Here is a 25,451-nt window from a genome sequence, read left to right as displayed (position 1 = left end):
CCCCGCCGTGAATTGACAGGAAGCAGCCGCTCGCGCGAGCGGCTGCTTCCTGATTAATTAGCCTGCAGCCGGCGACGCAGAACTGCGTCGCTGGTCCTGCAGCTGCCACTTTGCCGACGCGCGTTATGAGTGCGCGATCGGCAAGTGGTTAAAAGGAAGGGGGGATATGGCTGGATTTCTACTTTATATTAAGACATGTTCAAGTGAACCCAAGGGGAGAGTAATATGGAGGCTGCCATATTTGTTTCCTTTTAAACAATACCAGTTGCCTGGCAGTCATGCTGATCTGTTTGGCTGCAGTAGTGCCTGAAGTACACCAGAAACAAGCATGCATCTAATCTTGTCAGAGCTGACAATATTGTCAGAAACATTTGATGTGCATATTCTTGGTCAGGGTCTATGGCTAAAAGTATGATAGGCAGAGGATCAGCAGGAAAGCCAGACAACTGCTTTTGCTTAAAATAAAATAAATACGGCAGCCTCTACATCACCTCTCACCTCGTGTTCACTCTAAGGACCGTTACCACTAGTCTGTTAAATAATTGGGTACTCACTGTTGTTAGTGAATATAAGGGTTAAAGCTGTGTGTCTATTAACAAATGGTGCTATCTAGATATTTGCAGTGTTGCACTAATCGAGCATAAACCAGGGTTAATATTCAACAAGTGAACTGGAATTGTTTGCAGTACCTAAGACCTGGGAGATGTAGACAGTACAAGTGAGGATAAGTAAAATATCCTGCCAGTCTGTAAAGAAGGTAGAGAACACTTGCTAATAATGGGGATGTTAGAAAAATGAGAGGACACCTATGTAGTGTGCTCCTAGCTGGTACAGGAGAAAGAGATGGATGGACTCCTCTGTGCATGTGACATGGAGGACAGGCATTGCTTAGTGCAGCCATGTAGTGACGCAGTGACTGATCACTGAGAGGAGGTGACAAGTGCCCTGCTACATTATGACTGTCATTAGCATCATTATGTAAACACCTATGAGAGTATGTCCTGGGCAAAGGACAAAAGGAGTGTCACTTGGAAAGAACAAGAAGTTGGTCAGCCTATTAACCACAGATCTCATGTCTATTAACAACATACATTCTTCACTCAAGGCAGCCATTTTCTTCAAGATCTCAATACATTCTGCATTGACTATCGCAGAGTGGATGGACCTCTGATTCACCATAAACAGCTAGGAACAACTCAGAAGGTAATTTCATTACTGCGTTGAGCAGGACTCTGTTTAGCACTTTTAGAGGGAATATGTCATGGTAACAATACCTGACCTTTGATAGAATTACCAGTAGATGAAATAGTGATTTCTAGTAACTAAACTACATGGGGTTCAGAGAGTATTGCTGAAAGTTGGGTCCTCTGATCAGTTTAGTATTAATTATTATTATTATTATTATTATGCGCTTATAGCGCACTGACACTTTCAGCCGCACTAATGTATGTCTCTAGGTTTCCCTCAAAGGTGCTCATATCCTAATGCCCCTGCCATGATCTAGGCCCAGTTCTGGGAAAAAATACAATTTACCTTCCAGTATGTTTTTGTGGAGAGTGCCACCTGAGACTTGCGTTATCTAGCTGCCATGCTAAGCTTTTAGTATGCGTGCCACGCCTGTCATAGGCACAGAGGTAGTTTAAACACCATTAAGCGGTGTAGAATCTGAATACCTGATCTGTATACTTGTTCTGGGTCAGGGATTTACAATCTCAGAAGCTGAGGATCACCATGACAGCCAGACAACAAGCATTTGTATTAGAATTTGGCCAGCAAAATGACACTTGTCACGCTGCAATGGATCCACTTCTGTGCAGTTCACGATAATCCCAGGCCAGGTAAATGCGTTTCCCCATAAAGCCTATGCGGAAGTGCATCTGCCCCAGGCTCCAGCCAGATCACCGTCGATCATCAGAACGGACATTTTACTGGCCGGGCATGATCCGGAAGTAAAAGGGAACACATCCTTACAGATACCAGACGTCGTCACTGGTCAGTCAATCCCTAATCTAAATGGCAGTTAACTATATACTATACATACTTGTACAATGTACATTAACCACATACGTACAGTGGTCTCTGTCCCCTTAAGGACCAGAGACCGCTGGTACAGAAACGGCGGAGTCCCGACAGAATACCGACGAATTGCCGCACATACCCGTTGCAACCGCCGTCACCTCCGCACGTCGGGATCCTGGGCCACCACTCTGCTGTCTCTATGATGGCAGAGTTCCTGTGAGCCGGTCAGTAGCCACTTTCAAAACAGGGTGTAGATTTCAATTAGCTTGGTCCTTAAGTAAATTACTGCTATTGATGGGATATGAACTCCCACATGACCTGTCCCAGCACAAACTAACAATGTTTGAGCTCAAACATCATTTATGTACATTTCAAAGTGTATACCTCATTGGTTTCCTGTGGCTCTCTGCGCATAATTAAAACACACATTGTTTAACTGAAATAAATAGGGGAAAGCCCATAGCACGACCTCGGCTGCAATCAATCTTGCATCATTTACTTGAAATGAACCATGGCCATTCTGTGAAATGTCTGGTGAACATTTTCTTTTATTATTAGTGTTTACATATGCACATGTGGTTTGAGTAAAATATGGAACTTAGAAAAAAACAGTGCAGCCCTTTCCTCCCTAAAGCCTCTCTGGCGTCTTGATCAGTTGTACAGGTTGGGTTGCCAGGATGGAGGAGACCATGATTATGAAGCATTGCCCCCTGACCAACACAAACCTCGTGTTTATAAATAAATAAAAAGCTTATATACATTTTGTAAAAGGTGTGAATAAATGAATATTGAGGCTTGTTCTGCTCACTTTGTAATAGGTGATCACAGGCCCGGATTTATATCACAGGAGCCTATGGGCAAAGAGGTCCTGGCACCTTACACCTCACCCTCCATGAACCTACAACCCCCCGCCAAACCACATTTGTGCTGGCTGGCCCAGCAGTTGCTTCTCCCTCACTTCCCTTGCCCATCATAGCTACATGTGCCCCTTAGCATAAGGTAGCCAGAAGTACCCTCTGTACTAGGTAGCTAGTGATGCCCCCCACTGAAGGTAAATCTCTTCAGTGGAATGTAGAGAGCAGGGTGAGTAACCTCTCATTTAAGCTTTGCTTGGGACTCTGCATAGGGAAGGAGGAAGAGAGGTGCTCAGGGAAGGGAGTGAGACGCCTTTCCATCATCAGGGGCCTGTAGGCATTAGCCTACAGTGCCTTATGGTAGATCCAGCCCTGGGTGATCAGATAGAAAAATATGGAGTCTGTGTGTTTTACCTGCAGCATCAGTAGAGAGAAGCAATTATTAAATAAAAAATAAAATCCTCCTGTTGTCTACAAAATGCTTTTCCTTCAAATGGCTAAAGCTACAACAATTTTCAGATCTGGAGCAATGGCTTCTATCTGTCACTCAGTATTACAGTTGTTCTCATATACTGCACACAGAGTAAGGCAAGTCTAGCCTTCCTGTAGCTTGTATAACAAGGAGGATGAGTAAGTAATGGTTGAATAATGAGGCTTCCTGCATATGACATCAGACTTTGCAATAAGACTCAGTTGGCTGATGGAACTGATAAAAAGTTCATATACATGAAGTGCGCTAGGCAGAATTAACTTATGAAGGAATTCAAAGAACAATTTCCACTGAATTCTTTCTTAGGCGGAATTGAAGATAGCTACTCAGAATCAATACCATGGAATGTGCTTGCTCATCCCTAGAGGACGACAGTGGAGACAAATCAGATGTATATGAAAGTGGCCATAGTTAATATGTGTTGCATAGGGAAGGAGAGGAGGAGAAAGCTAGAGGGCAACCTGAACAGAAGACATTGAGGGTAGGGCAGATATGTCCAGGGCCAAATTTCTGGAAAGGTCCCAAAGGGACAGCTGGACATAAAAGAGGGGCGGCTGAACAGGGAAGATAAGGATATAAATTGAAAAAGAATGCTGGGAATGGGGTGCAAACATGGAAAAAAAGGGGTGCTGCTGTCCAAGAGAGCTGTGCATCAAAGAGATGTGCTGTAGTACAAGGATAGTGCACATGGAATCGGGATGCTGCACATGCTGGGGGGGGGGGGCTGTACATGGAGGAAAAGTAACAAGAAACCTGGCCTAGGGGTGCTAAAAGTATACATTTAGCCTTGGGTATGTCACCAGAGCCCATTCTATATTATACCACATGCCTGGCTGAGGTTTTTGGATATTCATACAGCACTAGATAAACAGTATTACTTTTGTATATATATATATATATATATATATATATATATATATATATATATATATATATATATATATTCGATATGGCATTAGATAGTATATTAGATATAGTAACCTGGAGGAACAACTCGCAGTCTTGATTTGGAAATTCAGACAGTACCAGAGACAGAGCATAAATGTCACTTAGTCAGGAAAGTACATTTTCTAAAAGGAAGCCCTCCATGGCACCTTCTATATTCCTCTAATTTCAGGTTTCTGTTAACAACAGTATACTGAGCTCTGATTATGTGTTTTTGACTTCAGTCTCTACTTTAATATCTACTGTGTTTTTTTTAATCTTGTTCATATTTACAATGGCCTTAGTTCCAAAGCAGTTAATCTCTTTTAATATCATGGCTCACCATACTTGTTAGCTAGTGTCATTTGTGGTACTGAACCATATGGTTTGTGAACAACTCAATCATATTTTTAGCTCTTGGCGACTGTTAAAGAGGTGCGATATTAACTGTGTTGATAACAAAAGGATAGAGTACAGCCCGTAATACTTTATTTACTCTGTGACACATAAAAGTGTGTGACTATTGAAGTTGAACAGCTCCACTATTAGGGCCTATTTCCACTGGGTGCTGCGTCTGTTTTTCTGAATCGGAGAGAACACCTGTGCTGCTGCAAAGCCGCAGCCAAATCGCTATAGCTGTTCCATGCACGGCTGGGTGGGGATTTGGATGCGGCCTACAGAAAACTATTGCAGACGCTATTTTTTGTTTTGGACTGCATGTGATTTCGGATGCAGCCTATTGATTTCAATAGGCTGCAATACCGCATCAAAAATCATATATGGAAAATGGCCGCAATCTGGGGCTAGTGGAAATAGGTGCTTAGGGCTATGGTAACATTAGCTGCAGTTTCACTGGGAAATGGGAGAAGACTTGAGAATATCTGAGAGAGTTTTTTAAAATATTAAGCAATACAAATAATATACAATAGGTACACTTATTGAGCACTGTTAGAAATATGTACACCTGCTTATTCATGCTGTTACTTAATCAAACAATCGTGTAGCAGCAGTACAATGCATTAATTAATTCAAATCATAACATAATTGCTGGTGGCAGACTGCTGAATACTAAGGAAAGTATGTATGTGTGTAAGTGTGTGTGTGTGTGGGGGGGGGGGGGGGGAGGGGGTTAGGGAGGGGATTGCAACTTAAGGTAAAACTATTTTTGATACTGTAATATGTACTGTATACTCTAATTGAATTCTACCAGAAATAATTGCCCCTAGGGTGTGTTAAATAAATACTAACCAATAGTAACCATCATGTAACAATCTATGGAGAATCTCTAGATCAGCATTAGGCTGCAGTACCTCTGTTACACAGTTGCATCACCTAGAGTACCCAAAGATAGTTTTTTGTTCAGGGTACTCTGGACAGCTACTGTTCTTCTAACTTCTGATTTCATAAGTTAGCGCAGCAGCAACACAATTGATGGACACCAGTTAAGCTACATATAGACATGCAATTTCTATCACCCAGCAAGTCGGTTATTGCCAAATACCTTACAAACTGGTTGCTAGCCTGCAGTCTAGCACCGTATTTGTTGCTATGAAGGGAGGGGTGGAGGGACAACGAGTAGACATGACGTAGCAGCTAGGAGAACGCCAGCGCATACCACTAAGGCTGCATCTGAAATGACCACGAGCTCAGTGTGCAGCACCTATATAGACTCTCTGCACACTTCGCATTCAATTCAGATGCAAATCATATGCAAATCTGCTACTACTTATCATGCAAACAGGAAACTCAGGAGGAGGGGCTGGGAGCAGCTAACCTGACAGTTACATAGTTACAAAGTTAAGGAAAGGTGGGGGGGGGGGGGAGGCTGCGCATCCCTAAACACATGTTGCAATTGAATGGTTAATCGCACAGGCATACACCGCCTCTGCCAGACTGAAAAATGCATGCCCTGCATCCAAGACAAGTGCTAACATTTATTAAACTAGGAGGTACTTTAGCTTCCAATATGGTTTGCATGCAAAGTATATTATACTAGACACTTGCGCCATGGTGAGGCAGACCTCCGGGCAAGTGACCTAACCTAAATTTAAAACCTCGGGAGCAGCTAAGCAAGAAAAATGTGTAACTTACATTTGGTAGAACAGCGAGGAGAACGCCAGCGCATACCACTAAGGCTGCATCTGAAATGACCACCAGCTCAGTGTGCAGCACCTATATAGACTCTCTGCACACTTCGCATTCAATTCAGATGCAAATCATATGCAAATCTGCTACTACTTATCATGCAAACAGGAAACTCAGGAGGAGGGGCTGGGAGCAGCTAACCTGACAGTTACATAGTTACAAAGTTAAGGAAAGGTGGGGGGGGGGAAAGGCTGTGCATCCCTAAACACATGTTGCAATTGAATGGTTAATCGCACAGGCATACACCGCCTCTGCCAGACTGAAAAATGCATGCCCTGCATCCAAGACAAGTGCTGTGAGAAAACGCAGAAAAGCCGCCGCTGGTGCTCAGAGCAAGGCGGCTGATTCCACGTCCAACATGGCAGGTTGCGCGCGTGGGCCTGCATTTGCTAGCATGACTAAACACAGAGAAACCGCCGCATGTCCTGAGAACAAGGCGGCGGATTCCGCGTCCGATGCGGCGGTTTGAACGCATAGGCCTACATCTGGCAGTATGGCTGAACGCGGTGGAACCGCCGCATGCTCTGATAGCGGTGCGGCTGGTTCCGCGTCCAGCACAGCGGATGGTTTACAACACAGGTCTGGTGTGGCTGGGACTGAAAGTCCACACAGGTTCAGAAGGACGCGCGCGCGCGCTGAGAGGCAGAGCTTTTATGACAGCCAGGAGGGAGTCAGCTAACCAAGCCGGTCAGCTAACAATTCCACCACTTTCCATTGGTCCAGCACTTAGGGGAGGCGCTGGAGAGCGCCTTGCTATATATACTGCTGGTATATATACTGCTGGTGCTGGTCATTCTCTGGTTGTCTGCCGTTGCGATCACTATGTGGAAGCACTCAGACCTTTTTGTCAGATTCTGTGTTATTCCTTAGACCAGTTCCCGGGTGTTGATGACCAAGGACCTCACACCCCAGATTAGGAATTCTGTATATCATTTGTGTTATTCTTTAGACCAGTTCCAGGGTGTTGATGATCACGGACCTCACACCCCAGATTAGGAATACTGTATACTATCTGTGTTATAACTTCAAACTAGTTCCGGGGTGTTGATGACTATGGAGCTCACACCCAAGACTAGGAATTAGCTTTACCATCCTGTTATTACTTCAGACTAGTTCCAGGGTGTTGATGATCAAGGAGCTCACACCTTTAGACTAGACAATTGTTGATTATTTGTTATGACCTTCTGCTTTCCTGACCTCTCTTCTGATCTCTGATTTGGTACTTCGCTATATCTGATACTCCGTTGCCAAACCTTGCTTGCCTTAGGATTACGTATCAGTCTCTTTCCTCTGTATCTGATCTGTCTGTCTGTTGCCGACCTGGTTTGTCTGACCTCGAGAACTATCTCCTCTGTTTAAAGATAGTTCACAGATCTGTCAGTGACACTCCACCATTGGTGTCACTCACACTCTGATCCTTCCCACTCTCAGCCTGACTCCTCCCCTTGGGGAGCCTCAGGCCATTGGAAGGAGCTGGTTCTTTGGGCAGTATCTCTTACTGCCTTGCACCCTCTTTACGGGGGCCCTCCTCAAAGTATTACTGTTGCACCAAACACTCATATTACTCAGGTGTCCAGAGGTTAGAGATATATCTGATTATCGGTGATACTGCAGATCATCAATAATCGGGTATATATCTGTATTCTCAGTGATACTGCAGATCACCGGTAATCAGATCCTCTCTGTGTTACACCGATCGTTACAAGTGCTAACATTTATTAAACTTGGAGGTACTTTAGCTTCCAATATGGTTTGCATGCAAAGTATATTATACTAGACACTTGCGCCACGGTGAGGCAGACCTCCGGGCAAGTGACCTAACCTAAATTTAAAACCTCGGGAGCAGCTAAGCAAGAAAAATGTGTAACTTACATTTGGTAGAACAGCGAGGAGAATGCCAGCGCATACCACTAAGGCTGCATCTGAAATGACCACCAGCTCAGTGTGCAGCACCTATATAGACTCTCTGCACACTTCGCATTCAGTGTGCAGAGAGTCTATATAGGAGCTGGTGGTCATTTCAGATGCAGCCTTAGTGGTATGCGCTGGCGTTCTCCCCGCTGTTCTACCAAATGTAAGTTACACATTTTTCTTGCTTAGCTGCTCCCGAGGTTTTAAATTTAGGTTAGGTCACTTGCCCGGAGGTCTGCCTCACCGTGGCGCAAGTGTCTAGTATAATATACTTTGCATGCAAACCATATTGGAAGCTAAAGTACCTCCTAGTTTAATAAATGTTAGCACTTGTCTTGGATGCAGGGTATGCATTTTTCAGTCTGGCAGAGGCGGTGTATGCCTGTGCGATTAAACATTCAATTGCAACATGTGTTTAGGGATGCGCAGCCTTCGCCCCCCCCCCCCCACTTTCCTTAATGACGTAGCAGCTACCCGCAGGCAGGGGGAGTGGGAAGAACAACCTGTGCAGCATTGACTTTTGACATCAGAGTTACCCCTCTGTTGCCCCTGCCTGCACCCAAGCTGAACCTTGTCTTACACTGACCAAATACTCATCTTTCTCTCATCCAATCTTTTTAAGTAGGCACTCTGCCTGCGAGCCTTCCAGCCTTCCATTCTTCCATACACTTTCTGCCTGGTTGTGCTACACACATCTTGCTATCTTCCTCTTAGCTAGCGTTTCATGCTTCCACTGCCCAATAGTTTTAACTCAATCCTCAATCACAGCCCTCCATATGGTATGGTCCATCATTCAAATATACATTTGAATTAGTCTCTGAATGGTTTACTCTTTTTGACTCTGAATCTCATTATTTGTTGTTTTCTGAACGTTATCCCATACCGCTACTTGAATGGTAGCCATTATTGTTCCCAGTGGCGTAGCTAATGAGCTGTGGGCCCCGATGTAAGTTTTACAATGAGGCCCCCCCAAGCACTCTATACATAACAATTGATACGGCGTACCAAAACCTGCCAGTGGCAACTACAGTGTCAGAGGTGCAAGAAGGGGATGGGGAACAGTGTGTTAGTGATCACTACTATTCAAAGTATCTATAGAAGTGATTATTACCAGCACAGGATCAATAGAGAGCTAATACTGTAGTTGAGGGAGGCCCTTCGGGGCCCCTCTGTCCCAAGGGCCCTGATGCGGTGGCTACCTCTGCACCCCCTATTGCTACGCCCCTGCTTGTTCCTGTACACTCTGCCACTTGCCCTACTATACAACAAAAGACTTAAATCCAGGGCATTGAGGATTGCAAATGATCCCTCACACCCAGGCCACCGCTACTTCAGCATTCTTCCCTTGGGCCGGAGGCTACGAGCCATCTCCACTAAGACCACGAGACACAGGAACTCGTTTTTCCCCTCGGCAGTCAGCCTCCTAAACTCCCTCCACATGCTGCCATCAAGCAAGCTCTAACGAACAGTGAGGCCGGCGGCGCTACGGCTGAACAGCCGACCAGCCCACAGGACTAACTATTAGACATCTCAGCAACACACTGGGAATGTGATGTGTATTACAATGTAATGTTAATCTGATGCCTGTTGTGTGTCTCTCTCTATGTATTCTTTCTGAGCTATTGTATTGTGCCAAAAACAATTCCGGGCATGACCCCTCATGCTTGGCGAAAAATAAAATTCTGATTCTGATAATACTCTTGGTTACAGCTCTTTGAAGCTACATTGTCTTCCCCCAAATTAACCTCTCTGATGCCTTATTTGGCTTCACTCCAAATGAATCATTGAGTACTCCCAGAAGACAGCTGGTTCCTGGTATGGGTGACCCAGAACAGATCAAGCAACGTTTCAACTAAGTATTAACTTCTGACATCTAAGTTATGCCTGAGTTTAGCGTGAAGAAAGCTTGAGAAAGGAGCTTCAACTTCCTGAAAGTCTGGATACAAGCCTCTCCCAATACATATCTCTCTGATGACTACAATTACCATGGAAGTCTGTTTGCACAACTGCTGCTTCATTCCCCTGAAAGGTCACTTACGTCTATTGCAAAGCATATGGAACTGTGAAGTACTACAGTCAACTGCTACAAAGATTCTTATCTTCTGTACCTACTTGTCTGCCTTAAATCCTCCCTCCCGCTTCCCTTTCTTATGTGCTTGCTTCACATCCATCCACAACCTTTTACTGTAACATTAAGAGGGAGAAGAGGCGCCCTGGTTGTATAAAAGCTTCTAAAAACAGTTTAAAATGAAAAAGATAATGAGGTGTCTTACCTCAATGATGAAATCTTTGGAAGTTACAAAAGATTTTTATTTAGCACAGGCAACGCGTTTCGCAGGTCTGAGCCTGCTTCCTCAGGCCAATAACAGTGCCTATAACAGCAAGGAGGACTCCTCAGTATGAAACAAATATATACATTGCATGGATAAATACATACAGTGGGATGCGAAAGTTGGGGAAACCTTGTTAATCATCATGATTTTCCTGTACAAATCATTGGTTGTTGCGATAAAAAATGTCAGTTAAATATATCATATAGGAGACACACACAGTGATATTTGAGAAGTGGAATGAAGTTTATTGGATTTACAGAAAGTGTTCAATAATTGTTCAATCAACATTAGGCAGGTGCATAAATTTGGACACCACAAAAAATAAATAAAATCAATATTTAGTAGATCTTACTTTTTCAGAAATTACAGCCTCTGTAGGTTCGAATGAGAGTCTGGATTCTGGTTGAAGTTTTTTTGGACCATTCCTCTTTACAAAACATACCTAGTTCATTCAGGTTTGATAGCTTCCGAGCATGGACAGCTCTCTTTAACTCACTCCACAGATTTCAATTATATTCAGGTCTGGGGACTGAGATGGCCATTCAAGAAAGTTGTACTAGTTCCTTTGCATGAATGCCTTATTGGATTTTGAGCAGTGTTTAGGGTCATTGTCTTGTTAAAAGATCCAACCCCGACGCAGATTCAGCTTTGTCACCAATTCCTACACATTGGTGTCCAGAATCTGCTGATACTGAATGAAATCCAAGCATCCCTCAACTTTGACAAGATTCCCAGTCCTTGCACTGGCCACACAGCAGGATTGAACCACCACCATATTTTACAGTAGGTAACAGGTGTTTTTCTTGGAATGCTGTGTTATTTTTCCTCCATGCATAATGCCCAAATAACTAAATTTTAGTTTCACCAGTCCACAGCACCTTATTCCAAAATTAAGCTGGCTTGTCGAAATGTGCTTTAGCATAATTCAAGCGGCTCTATTTGTGCGGTGGGCGGAGAAAAGGCTTCCTCTGCATTACTCTTGCATACAAGGGGCTTGATTCACTAAACCATGATAACTCATATCACGGACGTTTTTGCGTGCATTTTCACGTTAGCTCGCAAAAACATGGTTTTCATGCGAAAAATAACACGCAATTGCGCACGTAAATTTGCAATCGTGCGCAAACGCAAAAATGTGCTCAAAAAAGGCCATGATATGAGTTATCACAGTTTAGTGAATCAAGCCCAACATCTCCTTGTGTAAAGTGCGCCAAATGGTTGAACGATGCACAGTGACTCCATCTGCAGCAAAATGATGTTGTAGGTCTTTGGTTCTGGTCTGTGGGTTGACTCTGACTGTTCTCACCATTCGCCGCTTCTGTCTATCCGAGATTTTTCTTGGTCTGCTACTTCAAGCCTTAACTTGAACTGAGCCTGAGGTCTTCCATTTCCTCAATATGTTCCCAACTGTGGAAACAGGCAGCTGAAATCTCTGAGACAGCTTTCTGTATTCTTCCCCAAACCATGATGGTGAACAATTTTTGTCTTCAGGTCATTTGAGAGTTGTTTTGAGACCCCATGTTGCTCCTCTTCAGAGAACATTAAAAGAGGAGAGAAACTTACAATTGACCCCCTTAAATACTCATAATTGGATTTACCTGTCTATGAAGGTCAGGGGTCACTGAGCTTACGAAGCCAATTTGATTTCAAATAAATAGTTATAAAGGTTTTGGAATCAATAAAATGACAACAGTGCCCACATTTATGCACCTGCCTAATTTTGTTTAAAGGAGTTATCAGGCAATAGTAAGTAAAATAAGGGCTACTTACCCGGGGCTTCGTCCAGCCCCAAGCTCCCAGCATGTCCCTCGCCGCAGCTCTGCGGTGAGCCGTTCGCTGCCGCTGCCTCTCGGTCCCCGGCGATGACGTCAGGCCGACCTGGAGGTTGGCCTGTACTGCGACCTGCGTGAGCAGAGCTGTCAATCACCACCACGTGGACCGGAGCGTACAGCGCAGGCACAGTAGTTCTGCGCCTGCGCGCAGTATGCTCCGGTCCACGTGGCGGTGATTGACAGTGCCGATTGCGCATGCGCAGTACAGGCCGACCACCAGGTCGGCCTGACGTCATCGCCAGGGACCGAGAGGCAGCGGTGGCGAACTGTTTACTGCAGAGCTGCAGCGAGGGACATGCTGGGAGCTTGGGGCTGGACGAAGTCCTGGGTAAGTAGCCCTTTTTTTACTTACTATTGCCTGATAACTCCTTTAAACAATTATTGCACACTTTCTATAAATCCAATAATCTTCATTTCACTTCTCAAATATCACTGTGTGTGTCTCCTATATGATATATTTAACTGACATTTTTTATCATAAAAAAACAATGATTTATACAGGAAAATCATGACAATTAACAAGGTTTCCCAAACTTTTGCATCCCACTGTAAGTAATTATAAATAGTAAATATTGGCGAACATCTGTCTCCGTTTTTTTCTTCAAGAGAGCAACCACTTCCGGGTCCCTCCAGGACCACCCCGAGTGGAGTCGGGTTCATGGTCTCCACCTGCTTCCTGTGGTTGGTTGCTCCTTGTAACCCTCCTTTGTGAGTAGCATTCTTTACATAGTTACATAGTTATTTTGGTTGAAAAAAGACATACGTCCATCGAGTTCAACCAGTATAAAGTACAACACCAGCCTACATCACATATCTCTGTTGATCCAGAGGAAGGCGAAAAAACCCTTACAAGGCATGGTCCAATTAGCCCCTAAAGGGGAAAATTCCTTCCTGACTCCAGATGGCAATCAGATAAAATTCCTGGATCAACATCATTAGGCATTACCTAGTAATTGTAGCCATGGATGTCTTTCAACGCAAGGAAAGCATCTAAGCCCCCTTTAAATGCAGGTATAGAGTTTGCCATAACGACTTCCTGTGGCAATGCATTCCACATCTTAATCACTCTTACTGTAAAGAACCCTTTCCTAAATAAATGGCTAAAACGTTTTTCCTCCATGCGCAGATCATGTCCTCTAGTCCTTTGAGAAGGCCTAGGGACAAAAAGCTCATCCGCCAAGCTATTATATTGCCCTCTGATGTATTTATACATGTTAATTAGATCCCCTCTAAGGCGTCTTTTCTCTAGACTAAATAAACCCAGTTTATCTAACCTTTCTTGATAAGTGAGACCTTCCATCCCACGTATCAATTTTGTTGCTCGTCTCTGCACCTGCTCTAAAACTGCAATATCTTTTTTGTAATGTGGTGCCCAGAACTGAATTCCATATTCCAGATGTGGCCTTACTAGAGAGTTAAACAGGGGCAATATTATGCTAGCATCTCGAGTTTTTATTTCCCTTTTAATGCATCCCAAAATTTTGTTAGCTTTAGCTGCAGCTGCTTGGCATTGAGTACGATTATTTAACTTGTTGTCAATGAGTACTCCTAAGTCCTTCTCCAAGTTTGATGTCCCCAACTGTATCCCATTTATTTTGTATGGTGCTAGACCATTAGTACGTCCAAAATGCATGACCTTACATTTGTCAACATTGAATTTCATCTGCCATGTATGTGCCCATATAGCCATCCTATCCAGATCCTGTTGCAATATGACACTATCTTCCTGAGAGTTGATGATTCTGCACAATTTTGTATCATCTGCAAAAATAGCAACATTGCTCACTACTGCATCTACTAGGTCATTAATAAATAAATTGAAGAGCACTGGACCCAGAACAGACCCCTGTGGGACCCCACTGCTAACAGTCTCCCATTTTGAGTATGATCCATTGACCACAACTCTTTGTTTTCTGTCCATTAGCCAGTTCCCTATCCATGAACACAGACTCTTCCCCAGTCCTTGCATCCTCAACTCTTGCACCAGACTTTTGTGGGGAACAGTGTCGAAGGCCTTTGCAAAGTCCAAGTATATCACATCTACAGCATTCCCAATATCCATATTAGCATTCACTACTTCATAAAAGCTGAGCATGTTAGTCAAACAGGACCTGTCTTTAGTAAACCCATGTTGATGCTGAGAAATAAGATTATTTTCTACTATGAAGTCATGTATAGTATCTCTTAGTAATCCCTCAAATAGTTTGCATACAACTGATGTTAAGCTTACAGGTCTATAATTTCCTGGATCTGATTTTTTTGCCCTTCTTAAATAATGGGGAAACGTGGGCTGTACGCCAATCCACTGGGACTCTGCCAGTTGCAAGAGAGTCACAAAAGATAAGATAAAAGGGTTTATCTATAACTGAACTTAATTCCCTTAGGACCCGAGGATGCATGCCATCCGGGCCAGGTGCCTTGTCTATTTTTAATTTATTTAGTCTTGCCTTCACTTCTTCCTGCGTTAAGTATTTAATATTACAGTTAGAAGATTGAGACTCTTCCGCCTCTGTAGTTTGCAACAGTGCTGTTTCTTTTGTGAAGACAGAAGCAAAGAAAGCATTTAATAACTCTGCCTTACCTTGGTCATCCACCATTGAGTTCCCACTAGTGTTGGGCGAACAGTGTTCGCCACTGTTCGGGTTCTGCAGAACATCACCCTGTTCGGGTGATGTTCGAGTTCGGCCGAACACCTGATGGTGCTCGGCCAAACCGTTCGGCCGCATGGCCGAACTAAGAGCGCTGTGATTGGCCGAACGGGTCACGTGGTTCGGACCCGAATGCGCTCTGATTGGCCGAACGGTCACGTGGTTCGGGTAAATAAATACCCGAACCACGTCATATCTCCGCCATTTCTCTGTGGGTTTAGCTTTGGTTAGGCAGGCAGGGTAGTTCGCGCTCCAGCCATGCTAGCCAGGGTCCCCCCAGTCATTGTGTGTCGCTGCTGGGAACAGTAGTACACCGCTCGCTCAGCCACACTATATATAGCATTGTTTACTGCCACTGTGTACCTCGCTCAGCCACACTATATATAGCATTGTGTTTACTGCCACTCTGTGTACACCGCTCAGCCAGACTATATAGCATTGTGTTTACTGCCACTCTGTGTACACGGCTCAGCCAGACTATATAGCATTGTGTGTACTGCCACTCTGTGTACACGGCTCAGCCAGACTATATAGCATTGTGTGTACTGCCACTCTGTGTACACGGCTCAGCCAGACTATATAGCATTGTGTGTACTGCCACTCTGTGTATACGGCTCAGCCTGACTATATAGCATTGTGTGTACTGCCACTCTGTGTACACCGCTCAGCCAGACTATATAGCATTGTGTGTACTGCCACTCTGTGTACACCGCTCAGCCACACTATATAGCATTGTGTGTACTGCCACTCTGTGTACACCGCTCAGCCAGACTATATAGCATTGTGTTTACTGCCACTCTGCGTACACCGCTCAGCCACACTATATAGCATTGTTTACTGCCACTCTGTGTACACCGCTCAGCCAGACTATATAGCATTGTGTGTACTGCCACTCTGTGTACACCGCTCAGCCAGACTATATAGCATTGTTTACTGCCACTCTGTGTACACCGCTCAGCCAGACTATATAGCATTGTGTGTACTGCCACTCTGTGTACACCGCTCAGCCAGACTATATAGCATTGTGTGTACTGCCACTCTGTGTACACCGCTCAGCCAGACTATATAGCATTGTGTTTACTGCCACTCTGTGTACACCGCTCAGCCACACTATATAGCATTGCGTACTCTGCCAGTCAGTGTGTATATTGCTGGGATCAGTAATACTCCACTCACCGCCAACCACTATATGAGCTCACCATGAGTTCCTCAGAGACCTCCGCTGTGAGCAGCACTCCCAACAACAGCAACAGCCAACGCCCCACGCAAGCTATAACATCCACCCCAGCAGCCAGTGGTCAGCAGCAGCCCTCCCCGGAGGAGAACGTTGTGTCCATCGGTCCGTCGCCAGAGCGATTAATGAGGGCTGCCATTGAGGAGATGATGGGGCCTGATGTGGAGGAGGAGGTCTGGCTCAGGCCAGCATCCCAAGTTAATGTTGAGGACGATGAGGGGTCTGTGTCTGGGGATGTTGGGGTGGCAGAGGTGGTGGGTGGGTCAGACTCAGGAGAAGAGTTGTATGATGAGGATGATGATCGGGACCATCTGTATGTGCCTCAGAGTCCGACCCCGGAAAACATGTTGTATCGTGTGTTTAGGTACTAAAATCTGCGTTCCCAGTAGTGTTGGGCGAACAGTGTTCGCCACTGTTCGGGTTCTGCAGAACATCACCCCGTTCGGGGTGACTTTATAGCAGACTATATAGCATTGTGTTTACTGCCACTCTGTGTCTGCTGGGAACAGTAGTACACCGCTCACCCGCCACTGTATAGCATTGTGCTCTGTGTCGCTGCTGGCAATAGTGGTACACCGCTCACCCACCACTGTATAGCATTTCTGTACTGCCACTGTACTGCTGCCAGTCAGCGTGTACTTTAAGGATAAGTGAAATGAGGAAGAAATCCGGTGAAAGAGGGAGGGGCAAGGGAAGAGGTGTTTCCCCTGACGGTTCACGTACAGGCCACAGGGGAGCACCCAAGAAAACCCACTCAATACCGCCCATGTTGTCCAGGACAACCACCCTCACAGATCCAAAAGAACAGGACCAGATAATTACTTGGATGACCTCTCAAGCGTCCAGCAGTGGGTTAAGCAGCACCAGCACATCACGCACGAGGTCCGAGTCCTCAGCCAGTTACAAGGATCCAGTGGGCACAAAGCTGACACAACCGGCAGCGACACCACGCACACAACTGCCAGATAACCAGACGACGTTGGAGTGAGCTGCGCAGAGGTTGTTCTGGGGAGCTCTACTCCACGGCGGCGGTCCTCCACAATGACATATGACGAGTTTGAGGAGATGGAAGAGGAGGGTATGGACAATGTGGACATAGACCCAGATTTTGTTTGTGAACGAGAACATCGCCGTCGTAGCAGCAGCACAGATGAGCACAGTGCTCCAAAGTCTGGGCTTTCTTTGAAGACTGCACTGAGGATGTTACCATGGCGATTTGCAAGGTGTGGAAGACCCGCCTGAGCAGGGGGAAAAGTATTAACAACCTCTCCACCACCAGCATGAGCCGCCACATGCTATCCAAACATCCCACTCTGTGGGCAAACGCGGCAGGACAGGGTACCACCAGCAACACTGCCTCCCTTGGGTTCACCAGACTCACCACCAGACCCGCCTCAGCAGCAGCAGTAGCCCAGCCATTGCGTGGTTCACAACATTCACAAACATCAGACGACGCTGACACTGTCACTTTCCGGAGTAGTGCTCTTGAGGTCTCCCAGTGTTCATCAAACACAACAACCAACAGCCCTTCGGTGTGCAGCCCTACGGTTCAGTTGTCTGTCTCGGAGATGTTTGAGCGCAAGAGGAAATTGCCAGCAAATGACCCCCGGGCCGTGGCAGTAACAGCCAGCATAGCCAAGCTTCTGGCCTGCGAAATGCTGCCATATCGAGTGGTGGAGACAAACAGCTTCAAGGGCATGATGTCAGTGGCCATCCCACGTTACGTGGTTCCCAGCCGCTACCACTTTGCGCGCCCTGCAAGGTTCACCTCACCACTGACACCTGGACGAGTGCGTTCGGCCAGGGTCGATACATCTCCCTTACCGCGCACTGGGTGAACCTTGTGGAGCCTGGCAGCGATTCCTCACCTGCTACGGCGCGGGTGTTGCCCACGCTGCAAACAGCTGCACCGCCGTCCCTCCCACTGGATAACAACAGCAGCACCTACCTCTCTGACTCCTTCTCCTCCAACGCATCTCAAAGCTGTACCTCATCCGGAAACGCTAACCCAGCACCAGCAGCAGTAGGATCGTGGAAGCAATGCAGCACAGCTGTTGGCATGCGTCAGCAAGCGTTGCTGAAGCTGATCTGCCTTGGGGATAAGCAGCACACAGGGGAGGAAATTTGGAGGGGAATAAAGGAACAGACGGATTTGTGGCTGGCACCGCTGGACCTGAAACCGGGCATGAAGCTAGACACCTGGCACGAACTGGCAATGTACGCAATAGAGGTGCTGGCTTGCCCGGCAGCCAGCGTTATGTCGGAACGCTGTTTCAGTGCTGCCGGAGGCATCGTCACAGATCGGCGTATCCGCCTCTCCACAGAAAATGCAGACCGTCTGACTCAAATTAAAATGAATCAATCCTGGATTGGAAACGACTACGCAACACTCCAGGACCCCAACCAAGTAACATGACCAATGAACATCTGGGATGGTTTAGCGTTTCCGGTCCCTGTTTATTGAACCTCTCATCTGTATTACATTTATGACTGCATGGCGGCAAAAAGCATTGCTGCTATATCCGCACGCTTTTTGTCCTCATGCAAGGCCTGTGTTGTTGTGTCTCAAAAAGCATGGCCTTCTCCTCCTGCGCCTGCTCCTGTTCCATCACGTGTGCTGCTGCTGCTGGGTTAGCGTTGCCGGTCCCTGTTTATGGAACCTCTTATCTTTATTACATGTATGACTGCATGGCGGTACAAAGCATGCTATCCGCACGCTTCTTGTCCTTATGCAAGGCCTGTGTTGTTGTGTCTCAAAAAGCGTGGCCTTCTCCTCCTGCGCCTCCTCCTGTTCCATCACGTCTGCTGCTGCTGCTGCTGCTGCTGGGTTAGCATTGCCGGTGACGGTCCCTGTTTATGGAACCTCTTATCTTTATTACATTTATGACTGCATGGCGGTAAAAAGCATGCTATCCGCACGCTTCTTGTCCTCATGCAAGGCCTGGGTTGTTGTGTCTCACAAAGCGTGGCCTTCTCCTCCTGCGCCTCCTCCTGCTCCATCACGTCTGCTGCTGCTGGGTTAGCGTTGCCGCGTGGTCCCTGTTTATTGAACCACTTATCTTTATTACATTTATGACTGCATGGCGGTAAAAAGCATGCTATCCGCACGCTTCTTGTCCTCATGCAAGGCCTGGGTTGTTGTGTCTCAAAGCGTGGCCTTCTCCTCCTGCGCCTCCTCCTGTTCCATCACGTCTGCTGCTGCTGGGTTAGCGTTGCCGGCGCGTGGTCCCTGTTTATTGAACCTCTTATCTTTATTACATTTATGACTGCATGGCGGTAAAAAGCATGCTATCCGCACGCTTCTTGTCCTCATGCAAGGCCTGGGTTGTTGTGTCTCACAAAGCGTGGCCTTCTCCTCCTGCTTCTCCTCCTCCTGTTCCATCACGTGTGCTGCTGCTGGTGCTGGGTTAGCGTCACCGGTCCCTTTTCCTGGAACCTCTTCTCTGTATTACATGTATGACTGCATGGCGACAAAAAGCATGTTACCTGTGCAAAGAAACATGATATTTTCCACATTTAAAAGACAGTTTTTCCTTTGAAACTTTACAATCAATTTTCTCAAAAACTATAAGCTCTTTTTCAAATATTTTTTTCCTCTTGTACCCACTCCCAAGGTGCACATACCCTGCAAATTTGGGGTATGTAGCATGTAAGGAAGCTTTACAAAGCACGAAAGTTCGGGTCCCCATATACTTCCATTATGTTCGGAGTTCGGCGCGAACACCCGAACATCGCGGCGATGTTCGGTGAACGTTCGCGAACCCGAACATCTAGGTGTTCGCCCAACACTAGTTCCCACCCTCATCCTTTAGGAGTCCTATACAGTCAACCTTTCTTTTTTTAGATTTAATGTACTTGTAAAACTTTTTTGGGTTAGATTTGATATCCTTAGCGATTTGTTTTTCAGCTTCAATCTTTGCCTGCCTAATTTCTTTTTTACAATTTTTATTGCACTCCTTACAATTGCTTAGTGCAGCCTCGGTCCCCTCCTGTTTTAAGACCTTATAGGCATTTTTTTTCCCTCTTCATTTTATCTTTAACCTTTCTATTCATCCATAGAGGCCTTTTTTTATTCCTAGATATTTTGTTTCCATATGGGATATACATAATACCATATTGATTGAGTATCAGTTTAAAAGCTTGCCATTTCCCTTCAGTGTCTTCCCCTTGTAGTACATTATCCCAGTTCACCAAACTTAGTGCCTGCCTAATTTGATTGAACTTTGCTTTTCTACAATTCATAGTTTTAGTGGTCCCGCTGCCCCGTGGCCTATCAGTCACCAGATCAAACGTTATCATGTTGTGATCACTATTTCCCAAATGTTCTTGAACCTGCACATTTGATACATTATCTGGTCTATTAGAAATGATCAGATCCAGTAACGCATTCCCCCTAGTTGGTTCAGTTACCATTTGAGTCAAGTAATTGTCCTGTAGTGCTGCCAGAAATCTGCTGCTTTTACCAGAATGGGTAGCCTCAATACTCCAGTCAATGTCTGGAAAGTTGAAGTCGCCCATAATTATAACCTCATTTTTACTTGCAGCTTTTTCAATCTGCTGTAGTAATCGCAGTTCTGCAGCTTCATTAATAAGAGGTGGCCTGTAGCATACCCCAATAAGCAATTGGCAACTTCTTCTTACTATTTTTCACAGCTATCATTGACATACTGCACTACTGGGCTCCCGTCTTTTTGTCTCATGTGCTTTTACTACAGGATGCTACGACACCCCTACCTCATTCCTTTTCCTGTAACAGGTTATTAATATCCTGTCCCTCACTAAAACCTGGCTTTCCCCTCAGTCTCCACTCCTGCTTCTGTACTCTCCTTTGGGGGGCCTGCATCCGTGGCGTAGCAATAGAGGTAGCAGATGTAGCAACTGCATCGGGGCCCTTGGGCCAAAGGGGCCCCATGGTACCCTTCCTAAACCAAAGCATAAGCTGTTTATTGGTCCTGTGCTGGTAATAATCACTTCTATAGATGCTTTAAATAGTAGTAATCATTAGCAAACTGTTCCCCATCCCCTTCTTGCACCTCTGATACTGTAGTTGCCAATGGCAGGTTTTGTTGTACCGTATCAATTGTTACGTATAGAGTGCTTGGGGGGCCCAATGTAAAACTTGCACTGGGGCCCATAGCTCCATAGCTATGCCACTGGCCTGCATTATATGATGATGTAACTCTCCACCCCTTCTCTAACATCTAAAAAGTATTCCCTATCTCTTCCTTTCTCTCATCTTCGCTTCATGACTACTATAGTATGCTACTGTACATGCTAGTAGGTTTTTTTTTTTACCCTTTTTACCCTTCCCATTGTAATTACAGCTATCTATCAACCTACTGAAGCTCAGTGGCCTTACTTCTGGGCCACTAAGCCTCTTGGCTCCTACACATTCTCTCCTATGACCTGCTCAGTCTAATTGTTGGTGACTTCAATAGCCCTACCAATACCCTACCTGCTAAATGGCTCTCCATTACTGGTTCTGTTGATCTAATACAGGACATACACAGTAACACCTTGCTGGATACAATCTCAATTTTTCTTGTCTTCTTTCAACTTGCACACTAATGCTGGATCCACACCATACAATTTTTCGGCCAGAATCGAACGATTTTTTGAGCGATTTCCATTAGTTTCTATAAAAATTGCTCAAAAAAAAAAATCGCTAAAAAAATCGTTCGATGCTGAGATCGGACATGCTGGTAAAAATCGATCGGCCAGGTAAATTGGCCGAAAAATTGTATGGTGTGGATACGGCATAACCCCCCTCAGCAACTCAGTGTTTCCCTTCTCTGTTCAGGGCTTTTACCTCTGACTCTGTACATCTTACCTTACTTCAAAACCCTACACTCTGTCAGTAATGGTGACATTGCTTTATTCTGCTTCACTTTATATTTACCTGAGTTCTCATTCCAGATCTTCTGCAGTGTTAACTTTCCCTCTCCAAGGTCCCTCTCTAAAGGTGTTTCCCACGCCCTCCAAGCCTCAGGCCTGTGAACTTCTCTCTTTACAGCTCCTCCTTTGGCACACCCATTTCCTTCTTCAGCACACAATACCATCTCTATGTAGATGAAACTTATATGTATCTGTCTTCTTCTGACATCCCTCACTCTGTTGTAAGTAAAGTTTTGTTCTGGCTGTCATTGTGGATGGTGTACAGGCACTTGAAACTCAGTTTCAATCAAAGTGAAAAACCCACCACCTTTCCTTCCCCTTCAAAACCTCCCCAGACATCTCTCTAGTTGTAAATAAACCCTACCCCAAGGGCAGCCTGTATTCTTGTCACCTTTGACCTGCCTTAGGTCCTGCCACATTCCCCTTTGATATATTTCCATAATTTACCCCTTCATATACCAAGAGACTACCAAACTCCTGCTACACGCTGTCATTATCTCTCACCTTGAATACAACAACAGGCTCTTATCTGAATTCCACTAACTAGACTCTAAATAATGGTGCGGATGAAGCTTTTAGTACTCATCATCCGACACACCTCTCTGCAAATTTCCTTAGGATCAAATCCTACGGTGCTTTGCATTCAGATTATTCCACTGCTCCTGTTCTACTTACATCTCTGATCTTATACATGAATGAACCCTAAATCATCACACTTTTTGAATGAAGTAATAACGACTTCCTCAAAATTCATATGTCACATTAAGGCAAGCTTTTGAGAGTGGTTTAGTCATGTTTGCAGTTTGACCAGGTGAAGATGAGAGTCAGCAAACTAATGTTACATGAGTCAATTAATGCTATAATCTCTGAGAGACTGGCCTTATTTTAGAATGTGTGGAACCCTTGTATAGAGCAAGTGGGATCTTTGGCCTGACTCATTTGCACTTCTCCAAGTTTTCAAATAAGATACTGTATGTTTATTTGTCTCAGAACAAAACAAAATGTGAATTTCTTTTTACTATGTAGCTACCACAGTAGATATGATTAAATTTACAGCTCTAAACCTCTTACTGATGAGTTTTGCTTTAGTACATCTCTCAATGGGAAATTCTCTAATTTTTTTTTATTTTTTTTTTTTCAAAAGCACTTACCGGAATATATAGAGAGATGCCAGCTGGTCTGCCTACTTTTGTATGCACTATTCCAACAGCTGGACTGTGCCTCTACAATCACCCATGAAGAGGTGGACTATTCCAACTCCAAAATCAGCAAAGGTGTCTATACATCTAGCAACGTATGGGCATATCGATCAAGAGACAGATTCTCTCTCTGTTCCAATCTGATCGGAGAGAGATCTGTTGGCTGCCCATACACTACAGACCGATTCCGGATTGTTTTCAGCACAAAATCTCTTGGGAATCGGCCTTCATGGTGCTGCCTCCTCCTCTGCTCCCCCAAATTTAAATGTGCCCCTCCTGGTGTTTGTGCATTAAAATCTCACCTGTTCCAGATGCCGCTAGTATCCAGCTGCTCCTGCATTCGCATCCCACGTGGCTGCCGCATATTGCATGGGGCGTGTGTAATGTCAAGTTGTTATATCCTTTTGGTCTATAATTGTGGGAGATGTGATGCAGTTGCAACGAATCCTTCAGTAATCCAGAGCCCAAATTGTGGAAAGATTTAAATGTTAATTAGTCATTCTTGAAGAGGATGCTCTATTTTATGGGTAGCCAGTAAAGTGAGTGAGAATCGGTCTTATGTGGCCGTGGGGGGTTGATTTGTTAACAGTCTTGCAAGGTCATTCTACACTAATTTCAGACGGTGCTGGTCTTTATTTGGAAGGTCCCTGTATAGAGAGCATTGCAATAGTCTAGCTGTGATGTGATGAAGGCATGAACTAGGGTTGGAAGATCCACTGGAGGTATTAGGTGCTTCTTTTTGTGATGTTCCTTAGGTAAAAAAAGGAGTATTTCCCTACAGCTGAGATTTGATTCCTAAAGTTTAATTCTCCATCAATCAGTACAACTAAGTTGTGAACAAAGTCTGAGCTATTCAGGTCAGAACTCCCTATCCCTAGTGGTACTGATTGAGACAGGAGCTGCTTTGCTGTCAGTCGCTAACCTTCCATAACAAGAACCTCAATTTTTTCCCGCATTTAATTTTAACCAGTTGTCATTCATCCAGTCATGTAGCTCAACTAAGCACATGTTTAATTTTGCAGTAGGGTCTGTGACACCAGGTTTACAGTACATGTAAACACCTAATTTATTTTATAATCATTCTATTGGGCAAATGTAGAGTGAACCCTTCAATAGAGAAATATGGTGGGCATTGTAGAATTCTTGACATCCTGCTGACGTTTTAAGCTTTTTCTTCTAGTATAGAGATCATCTGGTGCAGTATTTCTTAACATTATTACAAAATGTAGGCCATTTGTGAAAGAGGGTCACTATTGAGTACCCCCTGTTGTGAACAACAGCATCCCAAGTTCCTCTTGACTGATATATTTATTAAGTGTATTCAGAATTTGTATTATAAATGCTTTTCAAACATTTCTTTATTAATATTTTTATTTCTATAGCAACAACATACAAAAAATAATGGGGACTAGCATAGGTACATGAGCATTTCAACATACTATACAATCAGAGCACCCAGTGACACAACTACAGATACATATAATTTATGTGTAGTTTGATTTTGATTTCAATTATGGATTAGCTTATGATTTACTTTATGATCTAAATTAGCTATAATACTTACCGTATTTATGTTTATATATTATTGAGTTGGATTTGTTTTTAATCCCCACGCACAATTTAATAGACTATTACAAGTTCAAGCGCCCTCTAAACCCATCCCAAGTAACCCCAGGGGGACATGTGCCATGTGTTAAAGGACCACAGTCGTGAAAATCTTAAAATGTAAAATATATGTAAAAACATACAAATAAGAAGTAGGTGTCTTCCAGAGTAAAATGATCCATAAATTATTTTTCTCTTATGTTGCTGTCATTTACAGTAGGTAGTAGAAATCTGACATTACGACAGGTTTTGGGCTAGTCCATCTTTCCATAGGGGATTCACAGCATAGCCTTTATTCTTTATAAAGACACTTCTTGAAAAAGATTTATACAAAAATGCTGGCCCTACTCTGTGCTCGCTGC

General features: G+C 44.6%; 1 protein-coding gene across 2 annotated transcripts in view; it reads left to right on the top strand.

Annotated features, from left to right (window-relative positions):
• The first annotated feature begins 999 nt into the window (after nucleotides 1-999).
• The window catches only part of EPS8L3 (EPS8 signaling adaptor L3), a 171,966-nt gene continuing 147,514 nt past the window's right edge, over nucleotides 1,000-25,451 (top strand). For both annotated transcript variants that reach the window (XM_068269530.1, XM_068269529.1), the window contains exon 1: nucleotides 1,000-1,203. The gene's annotated coding sequence lies outside the window, so the exon portion shown is untranslated. The remainder of the gene's footprint in view (nucleotides 1,204-25,451) is intronic.

Source organism: Hyperolius riggenbachi, chromosome 2 (genome assembly GCF_040937935.1).
Source record: "Hyperolius riggenbachi isolate aHypRig1 chromosome 2, aHypRig1.pri, whole genome shotgun sequence".
Taxonomy (NCBI): Eukaryota; Metazoa; Chordata; class Amphibia; order Anura; family Hyperoliidae; genus Hyperolius; species Hyperolius riggenbachi.
This window is presented reverse-complemented; position numbering and strand designations above follow the sequence as displayed.